The sequence below is a fragment of the Hyperolius riggenbachi genome, chromosome 1 (assembly GCF_040937935.1).
Source record: "Hyperolius riggenbachi isolate aHypRig1 chromosome 1, aHypRig1.pri, whole genome shotgun sequence".
Taxonomy (NCBI): Eukaryota; Metazoa; Chordata; class Amphibia; order Anura; family Hyperoliidae; genus Hyperolius; species Hyperolius riggenbachi.
In genome coordinates this window covers 305089703-305109336 of record NC_090646.1, presented here as the reverse complement: position 1 = coordinate 305109336, position 19634 = coordinate 305089703, and the positions used below count along the sequence as shown (strand labels likewise).

Sequence of the window (19634 nt, the reverse complement as noted above, 5' to 3'; positions counted from 1 at the left end):
AGGAAGCTGAACCAGTCATCAGAGCTGCAACTGAATGTAAGTAACACACTTCCCAGAATCCCAATTTTTTTTCCTCAAGGTGCTATTATACTAACACTATTTTTTTCCCTTATCTATGCCTAACCCCAGCCATTTCAGACAGACTCCTAACACTAATCCTCCCCAATCTATACTTAACACTAATAGGTCCCCCTATAGGTGCCAATGTAAAACATCGCTAATAGCAGCTATACCAGATAAAATAACTGACACTGCCCACTATAGAAACTACAGCAATAAATAGCTGATGCTGTGGCACCCACTATTTTTATATTTATAGCTGTTCTATTTATAGCAGCAGTTTCTGTAGTGGTTGGTCCTGTCAGGCACCATTTTATCGGGTGACTTTGGCATCCAAATTTACTGTTATAGCCGATATTAGCAGGCGTTTTACATGGGTGCCTATGGCGGCACCCAAATTTATCAGCATGCACTGTGTCCATATTTATTGATCCCTCAGAGAAGCTTCTGTCACCCCAGGTAACTACTGCTGTGAGAAAGGCACAGTTAAGGAGAGGCCACACTTTTGTCCGTGGAAAACACTGGTGTTTTCTCATGGACAATTTTTCCCACCCTTTGCAAACATTAAAGGAAGTGATAAGCTTCTTGTATGCTCTTTACAATGATTGCTGTTATAGTAACAGCAATCATTGCAGTTTAACAAGGCAATGATCGATTAGAGGGACCACTTGGTCTCTTGCACTGATCGGTGCTGCCGCATGGGCGCGTGTGCCCGCGTGTAGGAGTGTGCACGATCGCCTGTGGCAGGCGGTTTTTGAGTGGATGTAGCTCCTACGTCCTGGAGGCATGAGTGGCCTCTTTTTTGGACGTAGGAGCTATGTCCTAAATATTTAAAGAGAAATCGTGACCAAGAATTGAACTTCATCCGAATCAGTAGCTGATAACCCCTTTCCCATGAGAAATCTTTTCCTTTTCACAAACGGATCATCAGGAGGCTCTGTATGGCTGAAATTGTGGTGAAACCCCTCCCACAGTGTTATGTCCTTGGTCATGGCCCTGACAGTTTCTTGTCTGTGAACCTCATTGCATTGTGGGAAATAGCTGTTTACAGCTGGGTCCAACTGCCAAAAAGACAAGCAGCAACTCCTCCCACTGACATCACCTGCCAACAGTAAAAATATCACCATGTGATAAATGTCAGACTGTAAATCAGGGAGAGGAAAGATTTTACAATTGGAAAACACTGACTAAATTATTTATACAAAATTATTGTAAAAATGAAGCACTTTTTATTACATTATTATCACTGGAGTTCCTCTTTAAGTGATTGAATAAAAGCTTACTAAGCGCTAGTTCCTCAAGTGGTCTCTAATGTATAGGGTTTCAGCCTGACTGATCTGTTCTGACAAATCTTGAATATGCTTCTTTTTTCCCCTTAACACCTTGCAACTGCCTGGATCCGAGCTCCGTGCAGGAAGGCCTTTTAAAGTGTTCCAGACCAGTGTGCAGTTATTGTCATCGGTGTATGAAGAAGTATTTTTACACCCTTGTTTTGTAAGGGTGTTATCACTTGCCTGTAAATCCAGCCAGGATGGGCTACATTTCCAAAATGTAAATGGAGAAGGGATGCCCCATTGTAGTGTTAGACTCAGTGGGGAGTGATCAGAGATTAGGTGTGGGAGAATAGTCATGTCAGTCACTTGCGAGAGTAGGTAGCACATGAAGAACAACATGTCTAGGCGGGAGAGGGAATTGTATATGCTGGAAGCACACGTGGAGCCATGTGTCTGTGTGTTGCACAGTCTCCATATATCAGTCATGTTTATTTCAGTCATAGAGTTGAGCAAACTCCATCGTCTAATTGGCCTGAGAGGGAAGTCTAGCTATAGCGGGATTACATACATTGTTGAAGTCACCAATCCACATTGCAGAAGTATAATTTTCCTGTGTCTCTGCGTCCTGTTTTGTCCCTGTGTCCGTGCTTTTTTGCACTGCGCATGTGCAGGGAGGGACGCAGAGACACTCGAGAGAGCTGGGCAGCAGAGGACAGGTCCCGATGGGGGGAGGGTCTGTGAGCGCGCGGGCATGAGCGGATGCGCGCATGTGCAGCGCGCCGCAAAAGAGAGGCCACAGCCTGGTGCCTGATTTTAAACGGGCCTTAGGCCTAGTTTTAGAATAAACTTAATCCCTTATTTTAGTGCAGCTGAGCTGTATGGAGGAGGTATATAAAGTGCTAGGATCAAAACCGGTATGCTTACGATGTCACATCTAAGAAATATGTATCGACTCAATGGATCTGTCCCAACCTCTATGACATTAAATAGTACATTTCTACTAATGAGAATGGACACCCCTCGGGAGTACTGTGAGAAAGGTGCATGAAATGCCCAGCCAATCCATCCTCTTCGTAAAGACATGATTTTACTGCTTAATATATGCGTTTCCATAAGAGCCACTAAGTTTGGTTTGGGACTTTTCAAGTACTGAAGAACAGTTCGATGCTTTACTTTGCCAATGAGCCCCCTGACATTCCACTACAGTACTTTAAACGCTTCCGGACCAGCGTGGTTGAAATCTATGTCCTGCTTGTGGCTGCGCGGCTCTTACAGGACATAGATTTTAACAATTGTCGCCGCGCGGTCACAATGCTCCCACCGATCACACTGCTCTGCCCCTGCCACAACCCGCTCACCCTGCCGTCAATATGACCACAGAGCTCTGTGAGCCGGTCAGGAGCCGATGGAGCCAATGAAAGCGGCTTCTGACCGGTGCACAGAGCTTTGCTGTCATAGAGACAGCAGAAAGAGGGATGGTTGGTGATATTAACTTCCTGTTTGTGGCACATTAGTATATGCGCGGGGGGGGGGGGGGGGGACTTTTCAAGATGGGTGGTGACCATGGTGGCCATTTAGAATCCAACTTTTGTTTTTTCAATAGGAAGAGGGTCATGCGACACTTCAAACTTATTGGGAATTTCACAAGAAAAACAATGCTGTGCTTGGTTTTAACGTAACTTTATTCTTTTATTAGTGATTTACAAGTTTCTGAAAACTTATAAAATGTGTTAATTTTGCTGCCAATTGTTAGATTGTCAATGCAACCCTCTTCTCCCACTCTTCACACACTGATAGCAACACCGCAGGAGAAATGCTAGCAAAGGCTTCAGTATCCGTAGTTTCAGATGCTGCACATCTCGTATCTTCACAGCATAGACAATTGCCTTCAGATGACCCCAAAGATAAGTCTAATGGGGTCAGATCGGGAGACCTTGCGGGCCATTCAACTGGCCCACGACGACCAATCCACTTTCCAGGAAACTGTTCATCTAGGAATGCTTGGACGGCATGTTCCCTGAGTTTTTCCAGCAAGAAGGTGCACCACCACATTATGGGTGTCAGGTCCGAGCAGGGAGAACACATATACTGTATATGCACACCTACTCAGGACTTACCAATTCGAATCAGAGGTAATTGGAGCAGATTTATCACAACCAAAAGAAAAAAAAAGCGGCACACATATCATTTGTTTCACTTTTGCAATAGTTTTCCTTCCATTTTGCATGCACTTGTGTTGATAAATCTGCCCCATTGTCCTGTCTGATAATAAAAGCCTGTATTTAAGTATTACAGTCATATGCAGCAAATACATACCTGTGTGTGCTAGATGGATGTGGATGCAGCTACGCTGTCTGTCAGCAGATCTTGTCCCATGTGGCATGTGCTTCTCCGCCTGCCATGTGCTTCCTGCCTCCTCCCTCCAGCTTTAGAGAACATGCCAGAACATTCTCTAGCTCTTGTCCTATTAAGTATCCCCATCCACTAACAGCCAGAGCTCTCCTATCTCATATTTTCTTCTAACAGAGCATGCCCCAGTGATTTCTGGCCATCTATAAAAAACAAATCTTCAATCTCACACTGGCATGTTCCCAGTTAAATGCACTAGTATGGGGGAGGGGAGGTCTCAGCTTGAGAGCAGGAAGGAGTCTGCTGGCATTAAAGATGAGAAGCAGCAAACAAGTCAGCAAGAAAGTATTCTGGTCCCAGCATTCATCACAGATTTTTGGAAGGCAAAAGATACAGAATTGTTTTATGCTTGCTTTGACTACCCGCGACCCAACCCACAGCTCAAATCAATTCAGGTACCTGCACCCGACCCGCATTTCGGGTAACCCGCGGGTACCTGACCTGATGCAGGCCTCTAGTTTGGACCCATCACGTGGCCCTGCCCAGTTTGTCTTGCAGATCCATCAAGGCATGCCATGATGTATATTTGAAGTGATCCATCATTTTACACAATTCTGACGTAGAGAAGGCATGAAAAATAAACTATTTCCATATTGTAAACAGCGTCTTTGTCAATTTTTCCTTATGTTGCAAGGCATCTAGTTTGTCTATGTTAAATATGTGAACAAAGTTCCCCCTTTAGGTCCCAAAAGATTGGTGAGATTGCTTGGATCCATTTGTTAAAGATGTCTTTTTTAGCTGCTATCAACAACAAATGCATCAGCCTAGTAGAGCCTTTAGGATTCATATTCAGCTTAATTTCAGTGGCTTCCTCTTCATCCTTATAGTGGAACAACAATAACTGTGGAGAAACCTCTAAATTGACACTGCAGACCTCTAAGATATTCTACTGTACTTTCCCCCAAACCGGGGAGATAGGAACACAAGACCATAGCCAGTGATAGATGTCAGCATTCAGCTCCTTACACTTAGGACAAAATGGACTACAATATGAAGGGGGGGGGGGGGGGGGTGTCTATCATACTTAATATTGTAAGCGTACTTCCCCTTGTTAATCATTTTGAAATGAAACTCTCCCCTTATCTAGCTCCATATCAATTTCTTAAATAGCAAATTTCCTTCAACTATCTTTTGCCCTATATTAGTGTCATCAATACTTTTGCATCAAATTTTTTATTTCACCTCTGCAGTACTTTCTAGACCATTTTCCAAGACCCTATGGATGTCTGCTAAGGCCAATTTAGTACTGTAGGTGAGAAAAATAAATTAGTAATTTATAGATCGCAAGGTCACGCACTACGAGTGATGAAACAAAAGAACGCAGTTGGGCATAGAATAAGAATTGGTATTGGGGTATCCCGAATGATCTCTGGAGCTCTGCAAAGATATTACATCAATTTTCCTCTAAGCACAATACATTCCCTAGCTTAGCAATACCCTTATCTTACCAGTCACTAAACCATTTATGCAGCTTACTAGCAGAAAACCCTGGGTATCCCCACAATGGCATATACTTGGAATTGGGCTTTAGCAGGAAAAATTGTTTCCTCAGTTCTTTCCAGATGCTCCAGGTTTCACGCATCAGTCTACTGGCCTTTAATTTCATGGGGAGGTCTATTTAGGGTGTATGCAGGACAGCAGCAAATATCCAGTGCTCAGCAAATGCCTCTTCCAACTGGTTATTAGAAAAGATGCTTGTCTGGCAGACGCAATCTCTCACATGCTTAAATAGGCATGCCAAATTATACCTGTATATATTCTGTAGCCCTAAGCCCCCATTCTCTTTTGGAAGTTGTAGTTTTGATAGAGCTCTTCTTGATTTCTTTCCCTTCCACAGAAACCTAATGAACAATTTCTCCAACTGTTTAAAATCAGTATTTCAATAGTAATGGGATCGTTTGAAGTGGGTACAGTAATTTACCCATGCAAACTGATCATTTGCAGCCCTGTCCGTAAGATTTATTGGTAAATTCTCCCATATGTGTAATTTGTCCTGATCAGTAAGCCAGCACCTATTCACTAAGCATTCCTGGGCTATACTCCCTAACACTGCTACTGCCTACTGAGTGCGCTCTAGTGGCTGCCTTGCAAGCATTTTGAGTCCAATAGGAAAAAAGTGCTATATAAATATAGAAATTATGCTATGCCAGAGCCCTGCAAAATGACCTCCAGCGGGCCACAAATGTGCATGTGTCTGCTTAAACGGTCAGAAACCGACTCCATGAGGGTGGTGTGAGGGCCTGACATCCACTGGTGGGGGTTGTGCTTTATAGCCCAACACTGTTCAGGACGTTTGGGATTTGCCAGAGAACACCAAGATTGACTAATTCACCACTGGTGCCCTGCGCTCTTCACAGATAAAAGCAGGTTCACACTAAGCACATTTGACAGACATGGCAGAGTCTGGAGACGCTGTGGAGAACGTTCTGCTGCCTGCAACATCCTCCAACTTGACCAATTTGGCAGTGGGTCAGGAATGGTGTCGGGTGGCATTTCTTTGGGGGGCCGCACAGCCCTCCATGTGCTCACTAGAGGTAGCCTGACTGCTATTTGGTACCATGATCAGACCCCTTGTGAGACCATATGATGATGCAGTTGGCTCTGGGTTTCTTCTAATGCAAGACAATGCTAGACCTCATGTGGCTGGAGTGTGTCAGCAGTTCCTGCAAGACGAAGGCATTGATGCTGGCCCTCCCGTTCCCCAGACCTGAATCCAATTGAGCACATCTAGGATATCATGTCAACACGTTGCACCACGGACTATCCAGGAGTTGGTGGATGCTTTAGTCCAGGTCTGGGAGGAGATCCCTCAGGAGACCATCCGCATCCTCATCAGGAGCATGCTCAGGCATTGTAGGGAGGTTATACAGGCACGTGCAGGCCACACACACTACTAAGCCTCATTTTCAGATTTATTTATTCGCCAGGTACAGAGGGTTTGTATGTGGAATTATTTCTTGCACAGTCAAGGTCAGTAGTACAGTAGACAGATATGCAGTAGTCCTACAAAAGACAATAAAATAACAACGGTATAATAGACAGATATACAAGTAGTACCGTATATACTCGCATGTAAGCTGACCCATGTATAAGTAGAGGTACCTTTTTTCCCTCAGAAACCATGAAAAAGTGACTCATGTATAAGCCCCCCCCCCCTCCCCCCCAGAATAGCCCCCTGCACAGAAGCCACATGTGCCACCAGTACAAGTAATTTCTTCTCACCATAGCCAGATGTGCTTCAAGGATGATACAGCTCTGTCTCAAGAAGCCACTAGATGGTGTCATAAATATGAGACAGCGATTGCTGCACAGGAAGAACACCTGATCATTGCACCACTGGCACATTGCTTGCATGCACTAAAAGCTAGGGGACACAGGTAGTCTTGAGCAGCGCACTCTGCACACAGAGGTTGCGGGGTACGGACACGGCAGGGCAACAGCAGGATCACTAGTGCTAGATCCTTACACTCCTCTTCCAGTAACAAAACCTGCTCCACCATCTGTTCTGCTCCACTGACTCGCATATAAGCCGAGGGGGCAACTTTTCAGCACATTTTTGGTGCTGAAAAAAAAAGGCTTATACGGGAGTATTTAAGGTATATACAGGAAACCGTGATAATACAAGATAAAAGCAAGGTATACAGTGTTGTGTCCCTAGATTAAAGGAGGGGTGATTGGGAGAGATTGGTTAAGGAGTTAAACAGCGTGGGGAAAGGAGTTCCTGTGTCTAGTGGGTTTGGTGGGTAGGGACCTGTAATGGCGCCCCAAGGGGAGAAGATCCAGATAACTGTTGCCAGGGTAAGAGGGGTCTTTTGCAATTCTGATGGCCCTGGAACACAGTCTGGAGGAGTAGAGACGGTCAAGTGGTGGGAGGAGGGTGCGGATGATCCTCTCTGCTGTATTTATGACTCTTTGTAGCTTATACCTGTCGCAAGCAGAGGCCCCTACGTACCATACGATGATGGTAGAACATATAATCAACTCGAGTTGTAGCAAAGTAGAAGCAGGTAAGAAAATCTTGGGGCATTCCAAATTTTTCAATTGACACATTAAGAACAGTCCTTGTTGGGCTTTCTTCTGGTTTTTGGTGACATTCTCCCCCCACCTTAGGTCACTGGAGATGGTGGTTCCCAGGAAGTGGGCGTATGGGACTCTGGCAACCCCTGTATCTTCGATGAGGACCTGGAGGAGTTCAGGTTTTTTTCCTGAAGTCAATTATTAGCTCCACAGTTTTAGCCGTATTTAGCACAAGCTTGTTTGGCTTGCACCATTTGCAGATATTCTCAATCTCTTGGCGGTAGGGTAGGCTTGTTCTTCACTCTTTTTAGTAGCCTTCCTGGCGGTATTGACGAGCCTGGCTCGTCCACTGCCAGGGAGATTTCCTGTTTGTCTGCCCCGCCGGCTTCATTTTTCCCTCATCAGAGGGATTCCCCAGGATGGCTGGATGCCTGATTGCACGCTGCGGGTAGCGATCTGTGCTACTCCCAGCATGCAAGAACTAGCATCCAGCCACCCTGGGGAATCCCTGGGCAGCGGGGCAGAGTTCTGCAGGGCTGGCAGGGGCTCCCCTTCTATGCGGTGGGCAGGTGGTCCCTTCTATGTGGCGGGGGGTCCCTTTCTGTATGGTAGTTGTCCCCCTTCTGTGCGGGCTGGTGGCCGGGCAGGGGCTCCCCCTCTATGCGGTGGGCGGTCCCTTCTGTACGGGCTGGTGGCCGGGCGGGGACTCCCCCCTCTATGGGAGTAGTCCCCTTTTATGCGGGCTGTGGGTGGCTTCTCTCCCTCCCTCCTACCATCTCCCTCCCTTCCGTTCCCCTCTTCTTCAAACCCCCCCCAATCTTTAGCCCTTTGAGGTCTACTCACCCGAGGGCCCTCTCCAGCGGCGGCAGCAGCACTTACACAGAGAATGAGACTTCGCCGATGGAGGAGGAAGTGCTGCTGCCGCTGCTGGAGAGAGCCCTCGGGGGAGTAGACCTCAAAGGGCTTCAGATTGGGGGGGGTTTGAAGAAGAGGGGATCGGGAGGGAGAGGAGTGTTATAAATCACCTTTACTTCGGCACCAGCACCCCTTTAGAGGTGTACCTCACAGAATGTGAGCTGACTCGACTCTCCTCACAGCAAGCATTATAGGAGATAGAACTTCTTTAGGCTTCCAAGTTGTTTATTCAGTAAACAGATATACAGATACAGTTCGTTACATCTTAGCAAAGCAAATTCTTCTGTTTAAGTCCGTTGCGTTACAAGCTCTTGACTAACATTCCTCCTGAATGTTAGTCAGTTATCTTCTTTCTACACTACGTTACATCTAAACTAAGTATATACAGCATACAAGATAACTAACGAGACATAAATAAATATATATAAGTAAAGGGTTCCAGCCAGTAGATAGAAAGCAAGAGTGCCCTCCGTTGGCAACTCATGACCTTTTAATACTGACCAGGAAAGAGTTAACTGTCATCATCGGAACCATCTATGATTGGTTCAGATCCCTTGTGATGTCCTGATACACACCTACTCAATCAATATTCTATGATCCCGTGGCCTAGTTGCAAGGAATTTGATATTGATTAAACATGGCTGTGTTTACTGTTCTTGTGGTGTACATGTTAAGGTCAGTGAGACCTGTGGCCTTGTCCATAGAACAGCTTCTTGGTATGTCCTAGTTCTGCTGACAGAACTGTAGATTTTCTCTCTAAGAGAAAATCCCCTTAAAGGGTAAGTCTGCACCCCAAGCCTTTTTGACTAACTCAGTCCAAATCACTGAGGCCTACCTAAATTATAACAATCCCCCCTAAAAAGGCTTGATCTGCAGATCCCTACTTCTGAACCCAAAAGTACCCCTTTTCTTTTCTCTGTTTCACTTTTCGATGCTCGTGCTCACACCTTCTCTGCTCTAGGTGGTTATCCCTAGGAAAGAGGGCAAGACCTCTTGGTCTTCCTGTAACCAGGCTCTCTGGGAATGCCCTACTTCTAAGTCCCTCTACACCACATTCCCAGCATTTGCGTCACTTGCGTATCACTTACAAACTTGCATGATCACAGAAAAGTGAAACTTGTTTGTCTGTTAAACATCGGAGCAGTGCCAGGTGTCTTCTAAAAGAATGCCTTTATACAATCAGCTCCATCGTAGGTACTGCTACAACGTATACCCGTAACCCCTTATATCACTTAATTTGAAATATTGGTTCATGAGATTGTTTATGAGGCACCAATCTCTTCACCAGGTTAATTTGTTTTGCGTAATTTAACACACAACCTCATCTGGATAATGATGCCCAAAGTTGTCATCCCCGTCCTGACGAACAGTGGGTGTAGGAAGGAATTTTGAACTGCAGAGGCCCAGTCCGAGCGTCCATGGAACATCGCCAGAAACCTTTTCCACCAGGTCAGACTGGAACTCACCTGCTTATATTTGTGTTCTACCTCGTTAAGATCACCTGGATCATGGTGAAATCTTACCTCTAACTTAGTGTTCTGTTTGTTTAACCGTTGTAACAAAGTGTGGTTGTCTTGGGTCAAAACCTGTTCCCATTTGTCCCATGTTGTGTTATCTTTCAGGAGGGGAACTTCCCGTGAAACTTTGAACTTTAGAGTTCTCTTAACAATTTGAGGAATAACGTCATCAAACTTGGATGACTTGATCCATATGGGATCTCCGCTCACACAATACGTTCCCCGTGAAAGATCCACCTTATCGGAACAATTATGAAAATGTACCTTGAATGTGTCATTAGACATTATGTTAAAAAATCAACCCTTTCCTTCAGCCACCGGAACTACCGGTTTGGCTTCAGGGCGGATCTTTTGAGTAGTAGCATCGCATTCTGTGTTATTGAGCCAGCAGGCTTCTTCACTAAATTTGACTTGCCCCGGCAAACACAGGTACCTTTGTGAGAATTGCCAGCATGATGACAACTCTACTTGTTTCACCTCCCCGTCTAGCACCAAAAAATGTTGACCTCAGTCTCAGGTCATGGTGTAAGACATGTGTTGAGGTGGGAACTACGGAAGTAGCGGTGCATAAAGAAATGTTGCACCCTTTCCATTTGTTCACCCAAACATCTCGAAGCTTCCATGCAAAAGATCCTTTTCCAGAAAAATCGATATACCTCTCCTTGTCCAATCTCAGTTGTACAGGATCTTTTAGCATCTCCCTGACAAAATATGTCCCCAACTGTCCTGATTGGACCTCTTCCCGCCTTATGTCCTGAGGCATAATGCGTACCTGAGGTTGGGAAGACTGTACTCTCTGCAATCTTTCAATTAAGAGTACCTCTTCACTTACCCAACTAGCATGAGGATCAGTGGCTGCATATGGACTGTGTAATATTGTCCCCTGTTGTGACCCGTGTAGTGAGAATGGGGTTCCCTTTGTTGGCTTTCCCTCCCCCAAGATCGCTCTCCCCTCCCTCTGTCACCTGGAAATGTGGCTTGATCTCAATTTTTTACTTCTTGTTTCGAGAACCACAAACCCTCGGCTTTCCAGCCTTTACGTGTGTATAGTTGTTCCAGAGACACCCTCTGTTGGTAACTCCAGAGTGTGATGTTGTCCCCTGCGTCTCTCCTGTAGGAGAAGTGACGCTTACTGCTCGTTCCTCTCCAATCTGGAACCATCTCACTCTGGATAACCAAGACAAGATACTCCTGAACCACACACTCCACCTTTTGCATGTACCCATTGTACTGCACTGTACCTTTTAACAAAACTTTGGATTGGTACCTTGATTCTGGGAGTGTGACATTCCACAGCAGATTTAAGCTGCTGCTAACCTCACACTTCCAGCACACTTGACCCTCGATACCTTTCACCAACATTGTGCCATGAAATTTGTTTCCACCTGGCACAAGTGCTCTTGTCCATCCCTGCTTGGTCCATCTGTGCCAATCAGAGGGAGGTGGGAAAGGATCCGTACCTTTGTCTCCAAACATTAACATGCTTGGGCCTTGTGTTCTCATTAACCCCTTATTGTTCATAAGAATGTCCTCTCCTTGGTCTCCTAGGATGGAATGGCAGCCTAGTATCACAATCAGCACGGTACTCTGCATTATAAAAGCACCTCCTTGGGAAAGTAAAACATTAGCAATTTGCATTATGCTTTGCTCAGTCAGTTTTTTTTAGTCTCTTTCTGATCTCAGAAATCTCGTTTTTCAGTCTCTTTCCGATCTCCGCAATCTTGCTGTTCTCCAAACACAGATTGGCATCTGGAACTTTTCGCTTATCCGACTGACATCTCCATCTTTGCTGCCGGCACTGCAGCTGTCTCGATTCCATATTGCCAAACTCCTGAAATCGAAATACAAACAAATCAATTCTTATTAACGATTTGGGATTTGCCCTGCGGCTTGTACTCTGTACACTTTAAAGAGAGTCTGAAGCGAGAATAAATCTCGCTTCAGACCTCATAGTCAGCAGGGGCATGTGTGCCACTGCTAAAACGCCGCTATCCCGTGGCTAAACGAGGGTCCCTGACCCCCCCCCCCGAAATCCCCTCCGAGCAGCGGGGGATCTCTTCCGGATTGAGGCAGGGCTAACCGCCGCAGCCCCGCCTCACGCACGTCTGTCAGAGCGTATCTCCGCCTCTCCCCCGCCCCTCTCAGTCTTCCTTCACTGAGAGGGGCGGGGGAGAGGCGGCGATGCGCCGCTGATAGATGCGCTGTGAGGTAGGGCTGCAGCCGTTAGCCCTGCCTCAACAGCAGCAAAGTCTACGACCAAGTTGGTCGTAGATTTTGCAGGGGGGGGGTTGGGGGGTCAGGGACCCTAGTTTAGCCACGGGATAGCGGCGTTTTAGCAGGGGCACACATGCCCCTGCTGACTATGAGACAAGAAGCGAGATTTATTCTCGCTTCAGTGTCTCTTTAAATTGATCAATATATATACCGTAATTGATCTCGTTGCTTTATAGTTCTCATGAACTCTGTTTGCTCGTTTTGGTAGACGGGAGCTAAACTCCTCTCCCTTACCTAAGTACTATCCTAAGTACTTACCTGTTTAAAATATGCTCCCGCGGACTTCAGCTTTGGAAGCTCTCACCTCATTGCAAACTCACCCCACATCCCCCCTTCTGTACATACGCGGCCGTCGTATATGCACAGATTAGAGATGCCACACACCTGTTGCTGCTTTGCAGGTGAGCCTGCAATGCTCTTACTCATTTTCGCATTGACTTACCTAGAACTTCATCGATCGCAGCCCTCTCTGCTCGACGTCCTGTTTAGTGTACCCTCTGACCAATGTTTGCCAGTTAACCACACAGGGTTTCAGGGCTGCGCATGCCTGCATGCCAGTCACTGAATGCCCACTTGGTAGGTAGTCCTATGGCAAACACCGTACAGAGACACTGTCACTCTATAAATGGCAATTCCTTGTTACTTTGTAATTGCCCCATGAACTGCTCTCTCCAGCTGAATCCGAGCTGGAGAAAAGAAGAGAAAGACAAAAAAATATATATATTTGACCAATCGGTGGGCGAGAAAAACACACTTAACAACCCAGCAATGACCTCTTTGTCAATCTCTGGTCCTGTCCCTGACACAACCCCCCCCCCCCCAAAAAAAAGATTCTGCAGTCGCAGCGACGTACACCTGGATTGGTCAACTCCTTTCTCTCTCTCTTTTCCTTTCCCCCTCTCCCACTATGCACTGTCCTCCCTATCTCTATTGGGAACACATGCTGCACCGCACTTTAGCACTTTAAGGTGCCTCACTTAAAAGAATAATTCCATAAGTAACCCTGTCCAGATACCCCCCCCCCCCCGATCCGCTCTTGCAAATCACTCCCTGGGAAATATCTGACTTCTACGTGTCTCCATGCCCCTGGCTAGAAAACACTTCCTATCCGTGACCATGCAACTAGCTTGTGGAAAAACAAAAAAAAACACGAACAAATCTTCCAGCTGTTAGCAGATGTCCGCAGACACAAAACACCTTAACCGTGCCCCCCCCCCCTTCTGTAGAGAGGGGGGTGGGGGCGCTGTATTGGCCCCCCCCAACTAAACCTACGCTCTGCGATCCGTGAATATAAAAAAAAACATGACACTGACCTGAAACCAGCTCTACTAGAAGTCCTGTACAGCTCTCTAAACTCCGCTATCCACTGACAACTAAGCCCAGAAACTTAACAAAAAACACACAAACAATTAATACAGCCGGCACTAACTGTTCAGTACTTTTTACGCTGCTGCTCTAGCTTCTCTCTCCATCTCTCTGACCTCTCTCCCACCCGTCTATTAACTGAAACCTGCAGCCTGTCGCCCCCTTCCTTAACTGCCGCGGGGGCTCACACACCTCTGGCATCCCTCCCAGACTCTCGCTGTGAAACGAGGGAGAGAGAAAAAAAAAACCTAAAACTGCATGCAGCTGCCACTAGCATAACACAAGAGAAAACGAAAGGAAAACAGAGATGAAAAAAAAACTGTCTCTGAGATAACAACAAAGGAAAAACAGCAAGAGAAACCTATGTACGCTGCTCACACTGAAACCGCAGCAGCTACTGCTGGCCCTGTCAGCCCCCCTCCCTAAAAACCCACGGGAGGGAGAGAAAAATCTGCAGCTGCACAAAATACATTATCAACTCCAAATACAATACATCGCTGTGCACCCAAATAAACAAACTTTTATACTTGCCAGTTCCTTGAGACGTTCTCCACGAATGACCGTTCGTTACAGCAGTGGTCAAGTTTTGCTCATGAAGTACTGGACTCACTCGGGCTACTGATTCCTCTGCTCAGCAGACCGATTCCACTACGGCACTTGCCTGGCAGCACCACTTATCTCTTCTCGATAAGTTTCCAGCGAGCGTCTCAGCGTCTGTGAAAGTCCTGGAAAAACTAGATAACAGACTGACATCTGGCCCGGTCCTTTTCTGTCTTGTCTGCTAGTCTGCTAGACAGCACTGGGTTCACAGCACCACTGTTATAAATCACCTTTACTCTGGCACCAGCACTCCCTTAGAGGTGCACCGCACAGAATGTGAGCTGACTCACCCGAGGGCACTCTCCAGCGGCGGCAGCAGCACTTCCTCCTCCATCGCCGAAGTCCCGGTCTGTGTAGTTACAGTACGAGGCTTGGTGACGTCACCAAGCCTCGTACTGTAACTACACAGAGAATGAGACTTCGGCGATGGAGGAGGAAGTGCTGCTGCCGCCGCTGGAGAGAGCCCTCGGGTGAGTAGACCTCAAAGGGCTTCAGATTGGGGGGGTTTGAAGAAGAGGGAATCGGGAGGGAGAGGAGTGTTATAAATCGCCTTTACTCCGGCACCAGCACCCCCTTAGAGGTGTACCTCACAGAATGTGAGCTGACTCAACTCTCCTCACAGCAAGCATTATAGGAGATAGAACTTCTTTAGGCTTCCAAGTTGTTCATTCAGTAAACAGATATACAGATACAGTTCGTTACATCTTAGCAAAGCAAATTCTTCTGTTTAAGTCCGTTGCGTTACAAGCTCTTGACTAACATTCCTCCTGAATGTTAGTCAGTTATCTTCTTTCTATACTACGTTACATCTAAACTAAGTATATACAGCATACAAGATAACTAACGAGACATAAATAAATATATATAAGTAAAGGGTTCCAGCCAGTAGATAGAAAGCAAGAGTGCCCTCCGTTGGCAACTCATGACCTTTAATACTGACCAGGAAAGAGTTAACTGTGACATCATCGGAACCATCTATGATTGGTTCAGATCCCTTGTGATGTCCTGATACACACCTACTCAATTAATACTCTATGATCCCGTGGCCTAGTTGCAAGGGATTTAATATTGATTAAACGTGGCTGTGTTTACTGTTCTTGTGGTATACATGTTGAGGTCAGTGAGACCTGTGGCCTTGTCCATAAAACAGCTTCTTGGTATGTCCTAGTTCTGCTGACAGAACTGTAGATTTTCTCTCTAAGAGAAAATTCCCTTAAAGGGCAAGTCTGCACCCCAAGCCTTTTTGACTAACTCAGTCCAAATCACTGAGGCCTACTTAAATTATAACAAGGAGATGGTACGAGGGAGGGAGAGAGGCCACCCACAGCCCGCCCGCATAGAAGTGGACTGTCACAGGGCCCCTAGTGGCTGGACAGCAAAATGCCTTCCAATCGGTTTCAGCACACAGACCATGCAAGCTGTGGTCGCAATTGGCGCGCAGAAACCGCTGGAATTTTGGAAGCAGACCGACTAGAAGGGAGCCTGTGAGTTACGGTAATTACAAATTACACACTATTTCAGGGTATAACTGCCACCACCTCTGTTACCATGGGACAGAGGAGCCCACCGACTGGCTGAGTCTAGACCTGCAAATAAAAAAACGGTTAAACACACTCTATTCAGTCTAGCTAGCGTCAATAGTAGCGACTCTTCAGAGACCAGGTTCAGTTTGTGCGGCTGAATTGCAGGGTAGCTGAATAAACAAAGGACGTTTGAGCGTCGTTTATTAAATATGCAATATGAATAATATAAACAGAAAATCGTTAAACTCAACAATTATAGAGACAAATAGCACAGTATAGAAAATAAAAATGAGGGAAAAAAATACTTCGAGTTCGTGGAAATATGTCCTTTCTGGGAAAATCTGAGCACATGGAAAATGTCCTTTGTTTCAGTTCAGGAAAATGGCCGCCAGCCACATGGTCCTCTAGCTGGCTTGATCAGGTGATGGTACACAGGGGAGGACTGGGGTCGCCTGCTGGCAATGTGCTTTTGATGAAGCTGGTTTGGCGGTGTGGCAATGCCTGCCCCCTCTGAATTACAAACCAATCACAGTTCATTCCCTCTGAGAGAGATTTAGGGTTAAACTTATGAAACACTGTAATTCAAAACCGATAAATGCCACATTGGCGCTGATAAAAGATTAATATTCCTCCGATGAGAACAATTCCTATGACATCAGACTTGATTAGGGTAGGGGGTCCAGTTCCTGAGAAGTTTAATAACTTGGTTGTAGAGGGCCCCTTGCCCCTCTAGACTGGTATCAAAAGATTCAGCACGACTCTACAAATCCAATGATACCGCTCTCATAACTATCCTATTTATGGTATTCTGTAAGTATGCAAAAAAGCATATAACACATGCATTTCAATCTGCCCATGCTGGAGCCAGCCAGGCCCCCAACTGTGAGGCAAGCTCTCTTGGCTGGGCTCACCAAATGGTGGAGCAATTTGACACCTATCTGAGGTCCTGTCAGAGTGCAGACCCTGTGTCCTGAGGTAATTAAAAGTAAACACTAGCCTCTTGGACACAAGCCTTGTTCCTGTTCATTAGCAAATCAAAAGACACCCTGCACCTAAGTTAGGCCTGGTGCACACCAAAAACCGCTAGCAGTTCTGCGAAATGCTAGCAGATTTTGAAACGCTATTTCTTATTTTTCTGTAGCGTTTCACCTAGCATTTTGCGTTTTTGGTGTAGTAGATTTCATATATTGTTACAGTAAAGCTGTTACTGAACAGCTGCTGTAACAAAAACGGCTGCAAAACCGCTCTGAACTGCCGTTTTTCAGAGCGGTTTGCGGTTTTCCTATACTTTACATTGGAGGCAGAAATGCCTCCGCAATCCAAAATCTGCAGCAGCCCGGGAGTATGTGTTTCTGCAAAACGCCGCCCGCTCTGGTGTGCACCAGCCCATTGAAATACATTACCCAAGCGTTTCCACATCCGCAAGCGGATCGAAAAACGCTGCCGAACCGCTCTGGTGTGCACTAGGCCTTACTGCTATTTCTCTGCTGAGAGAAAGAGAGAGCCCAGGTTGACTGCAGATAGCCACAGACAGTCAATTTAGATTCTATCTTAATCGCAATCGGTGCAGAAAATCGATTGCAATTGCATTTTTTCACGGGCGGTTCACGGACACCGTCTGCGGCCACGCAACCGTCCGTGACAGGGACTCCCCTCCCCCCCCACAGAGGGGGAGTCCCCGCCCGGCCACCAGCCCGTACAGAAGGGACCCGCCCACCGCATAGAGGGGGAGCCCCCCATAGAGGGGCTTCAAACGGGGGAGCAGGGAATCAGGGGGGGGGGCGACACACCTGGCTACCAATAACTGGCTACACACCTGACTACCCTTACATCTGGCTCCCTATACATCTGGCTATACACCTGGCTAACCTTACATCTGGCTCCCTATACATCTGGCTACCTAAAACCGGGCTACACATCTGGCTACCTATATACCTGGCTACGCATCTGGGTCTTATACTCACCATTGGCGTGCTGATCCCTCGTCGCGTACCTCTGATTGCTTATCCAGTGCCTTCTACCATGTCCCTTGGCGGATTTTGCTTCTCCCTCGGCGATGACCTGTCCCCCACTGATCGGCGTTGATGACACCAGGGTCACACAGCTTCATCAACATCTTGCAGCAAACACTTTTTTTTATTGAATTCAATACAATAACCTGTATTGCATTCAATATAAAAAAAAATTAATTGCAAAAAAAAAAAAATGGTTGAAAATTATTGGAAGTTAATTGAAACACTTTTTGCACGGAAATCCTGGGGAAATTGAACGCCAGGGTGGTTAAGGCCAAGGATGGTGGTGCCATCTGCAAACTTGATGACCTTGACAGAGTTGTTTGATGAGGTGCAGTAGTTGCAGCGAGAACAGGACTGGGGACAGGACACGCCCTTGGGGGTGCCTGTGTTGGTGACTCGTACCTGCGAGGAGAAGGTACCAAGATTGACTACCTGGGTCCTGTTTGTTAGAAAATCTCTCAGCCAACCACAGAGGCTGGGGTGTATATTAAGGTGAACTATCTTGTCAAAGAGGATATCTGGGCTAATGATGTTGAACGCGGAGTTGAAATCCAGAAGGAGAATCCTGCCGTAGGTGTTTGGCCTGGATAGATGATTCAAGATGTGCTCCAGACTGATATTGATGGCATCCTCCACAGACCTGTTTGCTCTATAGGCAAACTAGTAGGGGCCGATCAAATCTTTGGTGGTGTGTTTCAGGTGGGACAGAACCAGCCTCTCGAAGACTGTCATGACACAGATGTTAGTGCGACTGGCCTGTAGTCGTTTAGGTTGGCAGCTCCTGGTTTCTTCAAGATTGGGATGACTGTGTATTTCTTTAGGTAAGAGGGTACCTTGAGTTCTTTTAGAGACTGAGTGAACAGGGTGGTGAGGACTGGGGCCAGTTGGGCTGCACAGGTGCTCAGGCAGAGGTTTGACACACCGTCCGGGCCTGGTGCCTTCCTGGGTTTGTTTTCTTAGGTGCTTTAGTAGCTCAGCCTCCTCTATCATCAGTTCCCTGAGAGGCCTGTGTTGGTTTGCGCGTGTGTGTGTGTGTGGGGGGGAGGGGCTAGACAACAAACAGGTGGTACACACAGTCTTGGGGTGAGTCTGATTGGATATCTTCAAACCTGCAGTAGAATGTGTTTGGATCTTCAGCTAGCTTGGTGCTGGGAGTCGTACATTGGGGGGTGGGGGGGGGCTCTTGAAGTTTGTGGCAGCCTTGAGACCCTTCCAGACTTTGCACGAGTTTGTTTGAGCTGAGGCTCAGGCGCAGTTTGTCAGCAAACTTTCTTTTTTTCAACTCTTAGTTCTCTGTTTAAGGTGTTCCTGGCTGTCCTGAACTGTTCTAGGGTACCGCTCGTGTGGGCTGTCTCTTTGGCTGTCCGTAGCAGACATAACTTGTGGTTGAACCAAAGTTTGTTGTTGGGAAACAACAAACCTTGGTTCAACCTTTTGTCTTGCTAAGGACATTACCAAAGTTGGATCAGCCTGTAGTGTTTTTTTCCACTTTCATTTTGAGTGCGATTCCAAATCCAGACCTTCACGGGTTGATAAATTTGATTTCCATTGATAATTTTTTGTGTGTGATTATATGCCAGTATAGGCATTACACCAGCTAACCTGCCAGCTATGATTTTCGTCAATATTTTACTATCCATATTTATCAACGAGATAGGTAAATAG

At 46.4% G+C, this 19634-nt stretch overlaps 1 long non-coding RNA gene across 1 annotated transcript in view; it reads left to right on the top strand.

Moving 5' to 3' along the window:
• Positions 1 to 19634, top strand: part of LOC137548914 (uncharacterized) — a 30070-nt gene that overhangs the window by 91 nt on the left and 10345 nt on the right. Inside the window, exon 1 of the long non-coding RNA XR_011026758.1 lies at positions 1 to 36. This exon is cut by the window's left edge and continues 91 nt beyond it. This is a non-coding gene — a long non-coding RNA (uncharacterized lncRNA). The remainder of the gene's footprint in view (positions 37 to 19634) is intronic.